The sequence below is a fragment of the Bufo bufo genome, chromosome 2, assembly GCF_905171765.1.
Source record: "Bufo bufo chromosome 2, aBufBuf1.1, whole genome shotgun sequence".
Taxonomy (NCBI): Eukaryota; Metazoa; Chordata; class Amphibia; order Anura; family Bufonidae; genus Bufo; species Bufo bufo.
In genome coordinates, this window is record NC_053390.1 from 747,496,563 (window position 1) to 747,513,674 (window position 17,112).

Genomic DNA, 17,112 nt, shown 5'->3' on the forward strand with positions numbered 1-17,112 from the left:
CAGGTGTAACCGCATGCACTTGACAGCAGGCTGCACAGCAACAGCTCAGACTGCCACACTGCCAAGTACCAACCATTTTGCCAGCGGCAACCACACGTGAGGCAACATATAAACACAAATTGCCATAGGCAACCGCATGCATAGACAGTGAGCAGCCCAGCAACAAGCTCAGGCTGCTACACTGCCAAGAACACCATGTTGCCAGCGGCAACCGCACGTGAGGCAAAACACTCACAGCTGCGGTGAAAAACCAAATGACCGCTGACAACTGCAAGCGGACTCAAAGAGTCACGACCATGACCATGGGTCGTGACACAGGGTCTCTCACAGCGCACCATCGCTGCTGAGGTGGGACGCAGTAAGACAGTCATTTGGAATTTCTTAAATGATCCTGAGGGTTATGGAACAAAAAAGTCAAGTGGAAGACCCAACATTTTTTTACCAGCACTGAGCCGGAGGATCCAATTGGCTGCCCGTCAAGACACTGGACGATCCTCAACCCAAATTAAGGCCCTTACTGGTGCTGACTGCAGCCCCATAACCATAGACGGCATCTGAGACTGAAGGGCTTCAAAAACAAAAAACGTCTTCGAAGACCTCGTCTCCTTGAACGCCACAGAACTGCTCGTTTGGACTTTGCAAGAGAGCACCAAACATGGGACATTAAAAGGTGGAAGAAAGTTTTATTCTCTGATGAGAATTTTTTTTACCTTGATGGTCCTGATGGTTTCCAACGTTACTGGCATGACAAGCAGATCCCACCTGAGATGTTTTCTACGCGCCACAGTGGAGGGGGCGCCATAATGGTCTGGGGTGCTTTTTCCTTCAGTGGAACAATGGAGCGTCAGGAAGTGCAGGGGCGTCAAACGGTCGCTGACTATGTCCAGATGGTGCAGAGAGCATTCCTCATGACTGAGGGCCCTCGTCTGTGTGGTAACAACTGGGTTTTTCAACAGGACAACGCTACAGTACACAATGCCCGCAGGACAAGGGACTTCTTCCAGGAGAATAACATCACTCTTTTGGCCCATCCTGCGTGTTCCCCTGATATAAATCCAATTGAGAACCTTTGGGGATGGATGGCAAGGGAAGTTTACAAAAATGGACAACAGTTCCAGACAGTAGATGGCCTTCGTGCGGCCGTCTTCACCACTTGGAGAAATGTTCCCACTCACCTCATGGAAACGCTTGCATCAAGCATGCCGAAACAAATTTTTGAAGTGATCAACAATAACGGCGGAGCTACTTATTACTGAGTTCATGTTTGGAAGTTGGATTTCTGTTTTGGGGGGGGGTTTAGTTTTTTTTTGGAGGCGTGGTCCTAAACTTTTGATCAGCTGAAAAACAGCCTGTTTCAGTTTATTTGTTGTTTTCATTAAATTGAATGCTCAAAAAATGTTTTGTCTCACTCACATTTCTTCTTGTTGCATGTTGAACTTCTACTTGGAACCTTGTTAAGATCCAGCCATGCTAAATATGATTTTTTGCCATTTTTCAAGTGGTCTTAAACTTTTGATCAGGACTGTATTATATATTATAGATATGGAGCAAAAGACATGTCTTCATTCAATCCCCTAGGTGTCATGCAGTCAAGTTCGTGAATCTATCTTACCTCCTTCTGCGCCAATATTTTCTTCCAATTTCCGCCACGTGTTGTGATGTACAGTCGTGGCCAAAAGTTTTGAGAATTACATAAATATTGGAAATTGGAAAAGTTGCTGCTTAAGTTTTTATAATAGCAATTTGCATATACTCCAGAATGTTATGAAGAGTGATCAGATGAATTGCATAGTCCTTCTTTGCCATGAAAATTAACTTAATCCCCAAAAAACCTTTCCACTGCATTTCATTGCTGTCATTAAAGGACCTGCAGAGATCATTTCAGTAATCGTCTTGTTAACTCAGGTGAGAATGTTGACGAGCACAAGGCTGGAGATCATTATGTCAGGCTGATTGGGTTAAAATGGCAGACTTGACATGTTAAAAGGAGGGTGATGCTTGAAATCATTGTTCTTCCATTGTTAACCATGGTGACCTGCAAAGAAACGTGTGCACCCATCATTGCGTTGCATAAAAATGGCTTCACAGGCAAGGATATTGTGGCTACTATGATTGCACCTGAATCAACAATTTATAGGATCATCAAGAACTTCAAGGAAAGAGGTTCAATTCTTGTTAAGAAGGCTTCAGGGCGTCCAAGAAAGTCCAGCAAGCGCCAGGATCGTCTCCTAAAGAGGATTCAGCTGCGGGATCGGAGTGCCACCAGTGCAGAGCTTGCTCAGGAATGGCAGCAGGCAGGTGTGAGCGCATCTGCACGCACAATGAGGCAAAGACTTTTGGATGATGGCCTGGTGTCAAGAAGGGCAGCAAAGAAGCCACTTCTCTCTAAAAAAAACATGAGGGACAGATTGATCTTCTGCAGAAAGTATGGTGAATGGACTGCTGAGGACTGGGGCAAAGTCATATTCTCCGATGAAGCCTCTTTCCGATTGTTTGGGGCATCTGGAAAAAGGCTTGTCCGGAGAAGAAAAGGTGAGCGCTACTATCAGTCCTGTGTCATGCCAACAGTAAAGCATCCTGAGACCATTCATGTGTGGGGTTGCTTCTCATCCAAGGGAGTGGGCTCACTTACAATTTTGCCCAAAAACACAGCCATGAATAAAGAATGGTACCAAAACACCCTCCAACAGCAACTTCTTCCAAAAATCCAACAACAGTTTGGTGAAGAACAATGCATTTTCCAGCACGATGGAGCACCGTGCCATAAGGCAAAAGTGATAACTAGGTGGCTCGGGGACCAAAATGTTGACATTTTGGGTCCATGGCCTGGAAACTCCCCAGATCTTAATCCCATTGAGAACTTGTGGTCAATCCTCAAGAGGCGGGCGGACAAACAAAAACCCACTAATTCTGACAAACTCCAAGAAGTGATTATGAAAGAATGGGTTGCTATCAGTCAGGAATTGGCCCAGAAGTTGATTGAGAGCATGCCCAGTCGAATTGCAGTGGTCCTGAAAAAGAAGGGCCAACACTGCAAATACTGACTCTTTGCATAAATGTAATGTAATTGTCGATAAAACCCTTTGAAACATATGAAGTGCGTGTAATTATATTTCACTACATCACAGAAACAACTGAAACAAAGATCTAAAAGCAGTTTAGCAGCAAACTTTGTGAAAACTAATATTTGTGTCATTCTCAAAACTTTTGGCCACGACGGTACACACGGTCAATGCCTCTGACCTGAAACTTGGTACTGTCGCAGTTGTGAAATTGCTTGAAATGCCTAGGGATAGGTTTAAGCAATGTTACATCTTTCTCCTCCTTCGCTGCCTCTATACCTATGACATGTTCCTGTGTGCGTCTTCTTAGTTCTCTTGTGGTCATGCCGATGTATACACACCGGCAAGGGCAAGTTGCCAAGTAAATCACCCCTCAGGTGTTACACATGATGTTATGGGTGATAGTATATTGTCTATCAGGGCCGGACTGGCCATTGGGCAGACCGGGCATTTGCCCGGTGGGCCGGGCCGCCTGGTGGGCCGGGCCGAACACAATCAGCTGGGCAGGAGTGGAGATGAGCGCTTCCCAGTGGCGTAACTATCAGGGAAGCAGCTGCTTCGGGGCCCGAGAGCAGTCACTGTACTTAGTCACCCCGGACCCCTGTCAGAGCAGCTGACTTCTCCTGCTGCACCACTTGCACTCTGTCACTGACCTCCTGACATCAGTGACATTGCTCCGCCTCTCCCCTCCTTAGTTCTTATGACGGACAGTGGTGACCAGCAACAGGACGGCCCGATGTGGGCGGAGCTATAATAGCCCCGCCCCTTTTCTGCCCGCGATTCCTGCAGCCTCAACTTTCCTGCCCACCATGCTGAACATCAGTTGGATTGTCACAACTGCACCAGTGATGTGAGTGGCAGGGGAACTGGGGTTATATTCAGCTTTCCCAGTCTGTGCACATGTGACCTGCAGTACAGTAGGAAAGCTGGGTGAATTATATCATGAAATATCATCCAGCTTCCCTGCTATCCTGCATGGCACAAGTGCAGAGGCATTAGTGTATGCGGGAGACGCACAGCAGGAAAGCTGGGTGTCTATATATGTGTATTGTATATGTGTGCGTCCATGTATGTGGTGACTGTGTGCATGAATGCATCCATGTATGTGGAGAGTGTGTGTATGAGGGCATCTATGTATATGGTGAGCACATGTATGAGTGCGTCCATGTATGTGGAGAGTGTGTCCATGTATGTGAAGAGTGCATGTATGAGTGCGTCCATGTATGTGGAGACTGCGTTCATGTATGTGGAGAGTGCGTGTATGACTGCGTCCATGTATCTGGAGAGTGCGTGTATGACTGCGTCCATGTATGTGGAGAGTGCGTGTATGACTGCGTCCATGTATGTGGAGAGTGTGTCCATGTATGTGAAGAGTGCATGTATGAGTGCGTCCATGTATGTGGAGACTGCGTTCATGTATCTGGAGAGTGCGTGTATGACTGCGTCCATGTATCTGGAGAGTGCGTGTATAACTGCGTCCATGTATGTGGAGAGTGCGTGTATGACTGCGTCCATGTATGTGGAGAGTGCGTGTATGACTGCGTCCATGTATGTGGAGAGTGCGTGTATGACTGCGTCCATGTATGTGGAGAGTGCGTGTATGACTGCGTCCATGTATGTGGAGAGTGCGTGTATGACTGCGTCCATGTATGTGGAGAGTGCGTGTATGACTGCGTCCATGTATGTGGAGAGTGCGTGTATGACTGCGTCCATGTATGTGGAGAGTGCGTGTATGACTGCGTCCATGTATGTGGAGAGTGCGTGTATGACTGCGTCCATGTATGTGGAGAGTGCGTGTATGACTGCGTCCATGTATGTGGAGAGTGCGTGTATGACTGCGTCCGTGTATGTGGAGAGTGCGTGTATGACTGCGTCCGTGTATGTGGAGAGTGCGTGTATGACTGCACTATGGGGGCATCTACTGGGGGCCCTGTATACTGGCACGCATTATAGGTGGGCACTATGGAGAAGTGGGGGACAAGAGCACTATGAGGGCATTATATAGGGGCATTTATACTGGCACCCATTTTGATGCCACTATGGGGAAGGGAGGAAAGGAGCATTATGGGGGTATCTATGTGGGGCAGTCTATAGGGGCATTTTATAGTGCCACATTATGGAGGGCACTATGGAGACGGGGAAGGAGCACTATTGGGGCATCTTCTGGGGGGACTATATGGGAGTATTTTATACTGGCACAAATTATAAGGTCACTATGGGCACCTAAGCTCAACTGGGGGCACTAAGTGTTTTTTGTAGTGGCACACAGTACGGGTCATTGGAACACATGAGGACACTCTGGGGACATTGGCTCTACTGGGGGCACTAAGAGGAGGTATTTCTTTTTTTACTGCCACACGACGGGGCATTTTTTGTACTGGTGCACATTATAAGGGGGGGGGGTTCTACTGTCACACATTATAAAGAGAATTATTACTATCGGGGCATTATGGTGGGCTTTATTACAACTGGGGGACTATGGGAGCATTATTACTTGTGGGACACAATTACTGTTGGGGGCACTGTAGGAGCACTATTACTACTAAATGCACTCTGGCAAAGAAATAATTACTATTGTTGGGACTTTGGGAGCACCATTACTGTGGGGGCACCCTGGCACAGCATCAGCTTAGCACAGATCTTTTTGCAGTATAGTTTTGGGGAGCACAGCTTCTCAGTATTGGGGGTGCATGATGGGATGTTAATTGGAGGATGATGGAAAAGTAGGAAACTAAGATGTCTGTCAAACTCTGCAGAGATGAGAAATGGCTGAAAGAAATTATCATGGCGGCCTGGTCTGAATGGAGAAGATGAAGAAAGAGAACATCTACATCAGAGGAGACGTCACTGGATATAAGAGGTATGGGGCGCTGTATGAGGCTACTTACACATCTGCCTTAGTGATCCTGGCAGGCTGTTCCAGCTGAGAATTCACTGGATCCGGCACTGCTGGATGCAGACAGAATGCCCGCCAGCCACATTAACTATAATGAGGGACGGCAGAGATCCGGCCACAATCTGGGAAAAATGCAGAGAATCAGCGGGACATAAACCGCTGCATGCTGTGCTTTGTGTCCAGTCGATTCCTTGCATTTTCTGCCGGATTAGGTGGCCGGATCATACTAAGACCCCTAATGTCACCTGGGGACCCCCAAAGAAGCTGGTGTGTTGGCTGAAGCCTTCCTATCTTACTGGTGGCTGGCCCTGCCCCTCAATTGTGCTTCCAGTTTTGGCTCCGCCCCTAGACTGCAAGGGGATGGGGCCTGTTGGGGGTCCTGTGATTGGGCTGCTCAGTCAAAAATGCCCGGGCCTATTTTTTGTCCCAGTCCGGCCCTGCCTATATATATCACATAAAGGAGGGTCTCATTCACATGGTGGTACAATTGTTCAGGTAGTGGGACTAAAGCCTATGCAGTAAGTGAAAGGGCTGCCAAAAATTACAAGGAACCGGCACTACAATACATCCTTTGTTACACATAAAGGAGGGAATCATACACAGTCTTAAAAAAAATTGATTGATGGCCTGCTGGTGACCCTCAAAAACATTTGGAGCAATCACATGCTGATCTGACCATCTAAAACATTATGGGCGAGGGCCTGCTGTCGTTTTGGTGATTCTAGATAACCTGGGGCCGATCGCCATGATCCATTTGGATGTCTGCCCTATCAACTTTCAATGTTATTTTCAGCGCCAATCTCGGTGACCACGGTTAAGGGGGGATCAGGGTTTGATTCTGGAGAGGGAGCCTGAGAAACAGCTAAAGCTACCACATCCAAGCAAGGCAGCATGCATGCAAATTACCTATTAGGTATAATTAGGTGAGGGCCTACAGGTGAGCTGACCCTGTAAAAGATTTTAGGTGCGGTCCTGCAGGTGAGCTGACCCTGTAAAAGATTTTAGGTGTGGGCCTGCAGCTGAGCTGATCCTGCAAAAGATTTTAGGTGCAGACCTGCTGGTGAGCTGACCCTGTAAAAGATTTTAGGTGAGGGCCTGCTGGTGAGCTGACCCTCTAAATAGTTGTAGGTGAGGGCCTGCAGGCGAGCTGACCTCCTAAAATTTTTATATACGAGGGCCTTCAGGTGAGCTGACCATGTAAAAGATTGTAGGTAAAGGCCTGCTGGTAAGCTGACCCTGTAAAAAATTATATGCAAGGGCCTGCTGGTGAGCTGACCCTGTAAAACATTATATGCGAGGGCCTGCAGCTGAGCTGACCCTCTAAAAAATTATATGCGAGATCCTGCTGGTGAGCTGATCCTGTAAAACATTATATGTGAGGGCCTGCTGGTGAGCTGACCCTTCTAAAAAATGATATGCAAGGGCCTGCTGGTGAGTTGACCCTGTAAAACATTGTAGGTGAGGGTCTGCTGGTGAGCTGACCCTGTAAAACATTATATGCGATGGCCTGCTGGTGAGCTGACCTTGAAAAACATTGTAGCTGAGGGCCTGCTGGGGAGCTGATCCTGTAAAACATTATATGCGAGGGCCTACTGGTGAACTGACCCTGTAAAACATTGTAGGTGAGGGCCTACTGGTGAGCTGACCCTGTAAAATATTATATGTGAAGGGCATATATGCGACGAATAATCATGTTGATATGATGGAAGAGGAGGAGGAGGATGAGAAAAGGAAGATTCAACCATATACTCTTGTTTGTGGTGGAAGAGGTGCATGGGAATGCAGTGTATTCAGTACATTATAAACAACACATTTAAAGTGCCTTTATGTTCATCAGCTTTCCTCTGGTGGAGTCGACAAGTCATGGTCATTCCAGACCTTGTTCATTTTTATAAGAGTCAACCTGTCAGCATTTTCAGTTGACAGGCAGATACTCTTATCTGTTATAATGCCACCAGCAGCACTAAATACCCGCTCAGACAAAACGCTGGCGGCAGGGCAGGCCAGCACCTCCAAACGCAGGGTGGTCTTGCTATCACCCTGTGTAATGTCTTTCCCTATTTCCACCTCTTCCACATGCAAAGCGTCATCCTTAATTGTGAGCAGTGAGCGTTTGAGTGGACACAGAAGTGGGATGGTTACACTGATAATAGCGTTATCGCCACTCATAATTAGTGTTGAGGGCGAACATCTGAATCGCAAACTTTAATCGCGAATATCGCCACTTCGAGAATTTGCAAATATTTAGAATATAGTGCTATATAATTATGTTTGCGAATAGTGTTGAATATTCTAATCGCGAGTTTATCGCGAATATATTACATTGCTAATTTTCACAAACAAGTAAACAATGACTGGAGATCACAAATTTTCAAATTTGCTAATTTATGCCGAATATTCGGCCCAAAATTTGTGAAATATCGCAAATTGGAATATTGCCTATGCTGCTCATCACTACTCACCATCTGTGTTGATTCCTCAAAGTTTCTTAAAACCTCAGAGGTCAGACATCCATGCCCACTCCTCGTTTGTGAAGAGCGGAAGCTGACTGGAAAGGCAACAACCATGTTGCAGCTGGTATTCCACTACTGCCCTCTGCTGCTCACAAAGCCTGGCCAACATGTGGAATGTTGAGTTCCAGCGCATGCTCACGTCGCACAACAACCGCTGAGCTGGCAATTTTAAGCGCTGCTGCAGCGTTGACAGACCAGCTGAAGCTGTTGATGACTTGCGGAAATGTGCACACAAGCGATGCACCTTTACCAGTAGTTCAGGCAAATTGGGGTAGGTTTTGAGAAACCGCTGAACCACTAAGACTTGGGCTAAGCATGTGATGTGTGTGAGCTTGCCAAGCTCCAAAGCCGCCACCAAGTTATCAGACACAACCATGTTTGGTTCTAGGTTGAGTGGCGAGAGCCACAGCTCAGTCTGGTCTCTTATCCTCTGCCACAGCTCTGCTGCGGTATATTGTTTGTCACCTAAGCATATCAGCTTCAGCCCGGCCTGTTGCCACTTCCCCACTGCAGTGCTATACTGCTTCCAGCTACCGACTGATGACTTGACTGGTGCTGCACGCAGATAATTTGGAGGTGGAAGTGGAGGAGGAGGCGGAGAAGGAGAAGTGGAGGTTGGAGGCACTAACGTAGGTGCTGGCGGAAACCCTGATCGACGTAGGGCCCGCAATCCTTGGCGTCGGTAGCACCTGTGCCATCCCAGGGTACGACTCACTCCCGGCCTACACAACAGTCACCCAGTGTGCCATCAGGGAAATGTAGCGTCCCTGGCTGAATGCACTTGTGTCTGTTGTTAAGTGGACCTTCCCAGTAACTGAGTTGGTCAGGGCACATGTGATGTTACTGGACACATGTTGGTGTGAAGCGGGCACGGCACACCTTGAAAAATAGTGGCGACTGGGGACTGCGTAACGCGGGGCAGCCGCCGACATCAGACTGCGGAAATCCTCAGTGTCCAAAAGCCTAAATGGCAACATTTCCAGGGCCATTAATTTGGAAAGCTGCGCATTTAGTGGGTGGGTGGCTGGGTATTTGCGCTTGCGTTCAAAGGCCTGCGGTAAGGACATTTAGACGCTGCGCTGCGACATGGAACTGGATGTGGTCGCTAATGTTGCTTGCGAAGGTCCAGGTGCAGGGCAGGAGGCATCCGGGCCTGCTTCTTGAACACGAGATTGGCCAGCACGTAACACAGGGGAAAGGGAGGCAGTGATGTGACCTGCAGACACAGATTGTGGACCCAGGCGTTCAGCCCAACTATTACGGTGCTTTGATGCCATGTGGCGGATCATGCTGGTGGTGGTGAGGTTGCTAGTGTTCACGCCCCTGCTCATTTTTGTATGTCACAGGATGCAAATTACAATTCTTTTGTCGTCCACACTTTCCTCAAAAAAGCGCCAGACTGTGGTACACCTACCCCTTGGCAAGGGAGATTTATGCAAGGGTGTGCTCCGGGGAAAAGTTGCCGGCCTGTTTGGTGTGGCACATGTTTACCCTAATGCTTTATTTCAGACCCACGCGATGACATGGCACAGGTACATAGATGACATGTTCTGCATTTGGAAAGGAGACCAAAACTCACTCTCGGACTTTATACATTAATAGTATAGACCAAGAACTATAATTCACATCACACATTGACCCACAATCCATCAGCTTACTAGACACCGTGATTATAAAAACCCAAAACGCCACACTTACAACTGACCTCTACTGCAAACCCACAGACCGCAACACCTTACTTCATTACTTGAGTTGTCATCCACGTACCATAAAACAATCTTTACCCCGTTCCCAGTTCCAAAGGGTTACTAGAATAGTAACAGACCCCACCCTCCGCAATCAACGACTCCAAGAGATGTCGCAAAAGTTCCAAGACAGAGGATATCCCACTCCTCTACTCCAACATGAACTGTCCCTCCCCCCACGGACATCATCGATACCAACCAGTACACTGTTCTCTCCACGTCTCCCATTGGTCGTAACCTACCACCCCATGGTACCTAAAATCCAATCAATAATACAGAACTATTGTTCTATCCTTAAACAGTCATATCCATATATCCCGGAGTTCCAGAACCCCATTCGCATGTGCCACAAAAGGCCACAAAATCTTAACGACAAACTGGTTAGGGCGGACATCGGTCCCTTAAAACCCACCGTAAAACAAACCACTCTGGCACCACAAAAAACAGGTACATACCCATGCCTTAACTGCGCACAATGCAACAATGTCATAAGGGGCAATCGGATTATCCATCCACATTCAGGGAAAATCTATCACCCAAAAGGCTTTTACACATGTGCATCCTCCTATGTGGTCTACCTGATACGGTGTCCGTGTGGGCTCGCATATGTGGGTGAAACCACCCAATGTGTACGAGACCATATCTCGAAACACAAGTCAGACATACGCTGCCAAAAAACTGAACTACCCATACCTCATCACTTTATCTTTGCCAACCACCAAATCAACCAACTCAAGTTTCAGATCCTGGGACAAGTAACACCAGTTAGACGCAGAGGCAACAGAACGGCACGTCTAAAACAACGTGAGGCATTATAGATATTCGAACTTAATACTTTAACACCACGTGGTCTAAACAGAGACTTTGATTTTTGTACATCCTAACTCTCTTTCAGAGCTTATACCATATTGAATTTTCCTTATGTCATGACTACCTACGCATGTATTTCGCTATCTGGAGTGTACTATACAGATGTCTAACAATCTCTCTCTACTTTCCTCCCTACAGCTGAAATGAGCCCTGATATTACTCGTCCATTGGTATAGTATAGCACACGTAGCCTTTTACTAATATGCATGCTAAATCCTATAACATCTACTTATTATATAATGTCCTAATCACTAATCTAGATATAACTACGCATAATCCTTAACCATGTTTACCTATATTAATGTTATGCTGTTACACTACTGCAAGATAGTATTACTAATGCTATTCCTACATTGATACTCTGGGCATTGTGACAGGACACTTAGTTGGCTTATGATTCATCTTGTTATGATAAAATCATCTATATTCATGACTCTCACCTCAACCCCTAATAGCCCCTTATCACACTGTTCCAACAACTCTACTCTAGCCTGTTCAAATTATAACCCATTTATTCAAACTTGTCAGCCCCCACTGTTATAGCATACAGGACATTATCCAATACATCCCTTCCAAGACAGTAGATCTACATCACGCATGCGCCTGCTCCACCATCGCACCAGGTAGTGCGATACTACGCACATCCGCCAGCTCCCTCACTGAACAACATGCCCCTACTGCGCACGCGCCCGACCCTACCTCTGCGCAGAGTGGCACGTCACTACGCACGCCCCCCCCTCCTTGCGTCCCTGTCTATAACGAGGCAGATAAATGGCGTCCTCAAGCCATCCAACGCCTCCATTACTGAAATTACTAAGGTAAGCACCCACTGTCCACCAATGCAGGCACCAATAACTATATATACAACATGGCTATATATATACATTATACTCCAAACCAACTAAACTGCCATGGTCCGACTAGCTGATTACAGATATCGCCATACATTGTTTAACAATGTTTAACTTGCATAATGAGCCTGAATACTGAACTTAAACTATACTTATGATGAACAGGCATATCACAAACCTCTCAGTCGGGTCATCAGCATAAGCCCACTCACTTAAGTGTTGTTGCTTGCAGTTTTTACGGAGCCCTATCATCACCATGAAACTTCCTACAACAGAGGACGCTGAACAAGCTATGACATGATACTTGCCTCATTGACAATTTATATACCTATATACAGACATGTATCATCTAGACAATACCACCATCTGTGTTTTATGTAAATGTATTGATATACCTGTATACCTATGTGACTGACCTAGATATTACCATCCTTTGATGTATTGACCTGTTCATACCTGTCCCCCACTCTATGCATTATGTACCTGGATGACAACCACCATCATTTATGCCACTTTGTTCTTTCCTATATATCAGGCTGTAAACAAGGTCTTGGAGTAGACTGAAACGTTGGCCAGTATACCACTACGAATTAACTCATTTATTTCCGGATAGATATATACACTGCTCAAAAAAATAAAGGGAACACTTAAACAACACAATGTAACTCCAAGTCAATCACACTTCTGTGAAATCAAACTGTCCACTTAGGAAGCAACACTGAGTGACAATCAATTTCACATGCTGTTGTGCAAATGGGATAGACAACAAGTGGAAATTATAGGCAATTAGCAAGACACCCCCAATAAAGGAGTGGTTCTGCAGGTGGTGAACACAGACCACTTCTCAGTTCCTATGCTTCCTGGCTGATGTTTTGGTCACTTTTGAATGCTGGCGGTGCTTTCACTCTAGTGGTAGCATGAGACGGAGTCTTCAATCCACACAAGTGGCTCAGGTAGTGCAGCTTATCCAGGATGGCACATCAATGCGAGCTGTGGCAAGAAGGTTTGCTGTGTCTGTCAGCGTAGTGTCCAGAGCATGGAGGCGCTACCAGGAGACAGGCCAGTACATCAGGAGACGTAGAGGGGGCCGTAGGAGGGCAACAACCCAGCAGCAGGACCGCTACCTCCGCCTTTGTGCAAGGAGGAACAGGAGGAGCACTGCCAGAGCCCTGCAAAATGACCTCCAGCAGGCCACAAATGTGCATGTGTCTGCTGAAAACGGTCAGAAACAGACTCCATGAGGGTGATATGAGGGCCCGACGTCCACAGGTGGGGGTTGTGCTTACAGCCCAACACCGTGCAGGACGTTTGGCATTTGCCACAGAACACCAAAATTGGCAAATTCGCCACTGGCGCCCTGTGCTCTTTACAGATGCAAGCAGGTTCACACTGAGCACATGTGACAGACGTGACAGAGTCTGGAGAAGCCGTGGAGAATGTTCTGCTGCCTGCAACATCCTCCAGCATGACCGGTTTGGCATTGGGTCAGTAATGGTGTGGGGTGGCATTTCTTTGGAGGGCCGCACAGCCCTCCATGTGCTCGCAGAGGTAGCCTGACTGCCATTAGGTACCGAGATGAGATCCTCAGACCCCTTGTGAGACCATATGCTGGTGCGGTTGGCCCTGGGTTCCTCCTATGCAAGACAATGCTAGACCTCATGTGGCTGGAGTGTGTCAGCAGTTCCTGCAAGACGAAGGCATTGATGCTATGGACTGGCCCGCCCGTTCCCCAGACCTGAATCCAATTGAGCACATCTGGGACATCATGTCTCGCTCTATCCACCAACGTCACGTTGCACCACAGACTGTCCAGGAGTTGGCAGATGCTTTAGTCCAGGTCTGGGAGGAGATCCCTCAGGAGACCGTCCGCCACCTCATCAGGAGCATGCACAGGCGTTGTAGGGAGGTCATACAGGCACGTGGAGGCCACACACACTACTGAGCCTCATTTTGACTTGTTTTAAGGACATTACATCAACGTTGGATCAGCCTGTAGTGTGTTTTTCCACTTTAATTTTGAGTGTGACTCCAAATCCAGACCTCCATGGGTTGAAAAATTTGATTTCCATTTTTCCATTTTTGTGTGATTTTGTTGTCAGCACATTCAACTATGTAAAGAACAAAGTATTTCAGAAGAATATTTAATTAATTCAGATCTAGGATGTGTTATTTTTGTGTTCCCTTTATTTTTTTGAGCAGTGTATATAAAAAATATAAAATAAAATAAAATTTAAAATATATGAAAAGCGATTTATGCAACATTCTTGTGTGAGTGCCGTGGTCTTCCTATTAACTGTTTGGTGTGGCCCACCTTCTCCCTTTTGCCTTCACTGCCTCTTCCAGCCTCTTGTGATGCAGCAGATCCCTCCCCCTCTGTACTGCTGTCCTCGCTCGGCTTTCCACCTTCCCAGGTTAGGTCAGTGACTTCATCATTCACCACCTCCTCTTCCACTTTCTCACTCTACTCATCCTCCTGACTTGTTGACCTAACCTCTACCTCAGTGATTGACAACTGTGTCTCATCCTCTTCATCAACTTCTTGAGACAGTAATTGCCATTGAGTTATTGGCAACTGTGTCTCATCATCATCCACCTCATTAAACAGTAATTGCAGTTCCACACCGTCATCTTCTTGTGATTGTGGATGCTCAAAAGTTTGGGAATCAGGGTACAAGATCTGTCCCTCTTCAAGCGTGCTTGGAGAGAGGGCCAAATCAAGGAAACGTGCTGAAAAGAGGTCCTCCGAATATCTGAGTGTGGGATCACTTGTTTGCCAAGACTCTCCATGGTGGGAGGAAGGAGGATCAGGGTGAGGATTGGGTTAAGCAAACTCTTGGCTACTGAGACTGGACTTGGTGGAAGACAGGGTGGTGGTTAAGCTACTGGAAGCATTATCTGCTGCAATCCAACCGACCATCTGGTCGCACTGGTCTGACTTCAAGAGTGGTGTCCTGGTCCGCCCTGCAAACTGGGACATGAAGATAGGTATTGTGGATGATTGTTTTTCTTGTGCTCTGGCAGCAGACACAGTTTCATCGCGTCCAGGGCCACGGCTCTGAGTGCACCATCAGCATCACGGCCAATGCCCCATCCCTTACTGTTCGCCTTCTTCATATTAAATGTTATATATGATTGAAAGTCTGTCACACGTACAGTAGCGTAAGATTTCGAAGTGTATGCTAATTATTTTTTTTTTAAAAGGTATTTGGGATGTGGAAACATCACACAGAAGATATACCACAGATAATGTCACTGATGTCACCATTGGCTAATGAAAAATTACAGGGGATGTCACAGGTGTTTGGGATGAGGAAATGCTGTACAGGAGAGGTGCCAACAGTAATGTCACTGTCCGCAGCGTCTACACAGAAAAGTACAATGTATGTCACAGATACATTTTTTCATCACAACACACGTTACACTGCAGATGTGGTGCTGGTAATGTCACTGTCCACAGCGGACACCGTCTATTGAAAAAGTACACTTGATGTGACAGATATTCTTTGGATGTGCAAACTTTACACTGGAGATGTGGCGCAGCTAATGTCACTGACTGCAGCGGACACCGCCTATTAAAAAGCTACACTGGATGTCACAGATGTTTTTTGGATGCGCACACTTTACACTGGAGATGTGGCGCAGCTAATGTCACTGTCCACAGCGGACACCGTCTACGGAAAAAGTACAATGGATGTCACAGATATTTTTTGGATACGCACACTTTACACTGGTGATGTGACAAAGCTAATGTCACTGTCAGAAGCGGACACGTCTATTGAAAAAATACACTGGATGTTACAGATAAATTTTTGGATGCGCACACTTTACACTGAATATGTGGGGCAGCTAACGTCACTGTCCGCAGCAGACACCGTCTACGGAAAAAGTACACTGGATGTAAGATATTTTTTGGATGCGCACACTTTACACTGGAGATGTGGCGCAGCTAATGTCACTGTCCGCAGCGGACACCGTCTATTGAAAAAGTACACTGGATGTCACTGATATTTTTGGATGCGCACATGCGAGATGTGGTGCAGCTAATGTTGCTGTCTGCAGCGGCCTAACTATTGTACGCTATTTAGTGCAGGATGCCCTAAAAATATATATTGCTGCCACACACAATAGTCCTTAGAAGGACTTTTGGGTCTGTAAACTCTCTGTCCCTTACTCAGCACAGCTCTCCCTAACTAAGAATGAGCCGAACATGCGTCATCAGGTTCTATATAGCACCCGATGATGCGTTCCAGCCAGCCAATCACTGTAATGCCATCAGCCAACTAGGCTACGGCATTACAGTGAGGTCAGTACTTACCTGCACATTTACTGGCTGCGTAGCGGGACGGAGACTTGAGCATTGCGCTCGAACTTATATTCGGCTGAGCATGCTCGATCATCACTATTGCCTACCCCTTACTATATAAAAACCTCCTCAGCAGCCATTTTCTGTAGTTTTATGGTGTTCTGAGAGAGACAGCGGTGTCATTGCTGTGCTCTGTGCTTTTCTGTTTAATTACATTAGATAGTTAGCTTATTTACACTGAACAAAAATATAAACGCAACAGTTTCGGTTTTGCTCCCATTTTGCATGAGCTGAACTCAAAGATCTGAAACATTTTCTACATACACAAAAGACCCATTACTCTCAAATATTGTTCACAAATTTGTCTAAATCTGTGTTAGTGAGCACTTCTCCTGTATCAGAGTAATGGGTCTTTTGTGTATGTAGAAAATGTTTCAGATCTTTGAGTTCAGCTCATGCAAAATGGGAGCAAAATCGAACGTGTTTATATTTTTGTTCAGTGTATATAATACAGATAGTTAGTGGAGCTAGTCAGTGTAGGTTAGATCGTGATATAGTGTAGCTGATAGGTTCCAGTGCAGGGTGTTAGGTAGTGTGATAGGTTCTGCTGTCCATACATACATGCTACAGACATAGTGCTGTGATGTCACAAGTTCACGACAATACTTAGTGCACCAATCAGTAATATGTAGTCAGACCTGCTAAAATGTAAAGTTGCATGTATTGCGCAAAAATATGCGCATCATTAATTGCGGATTTGCGTCTATCGCAAATATATTGGAGCACTCTATCTACATATAAAGCTATTGTAATGTTCTGCCTTGCTAATCATTGTCTCCAGTCTCAGGAAACTTCTAGTAGCTTGAAAAATG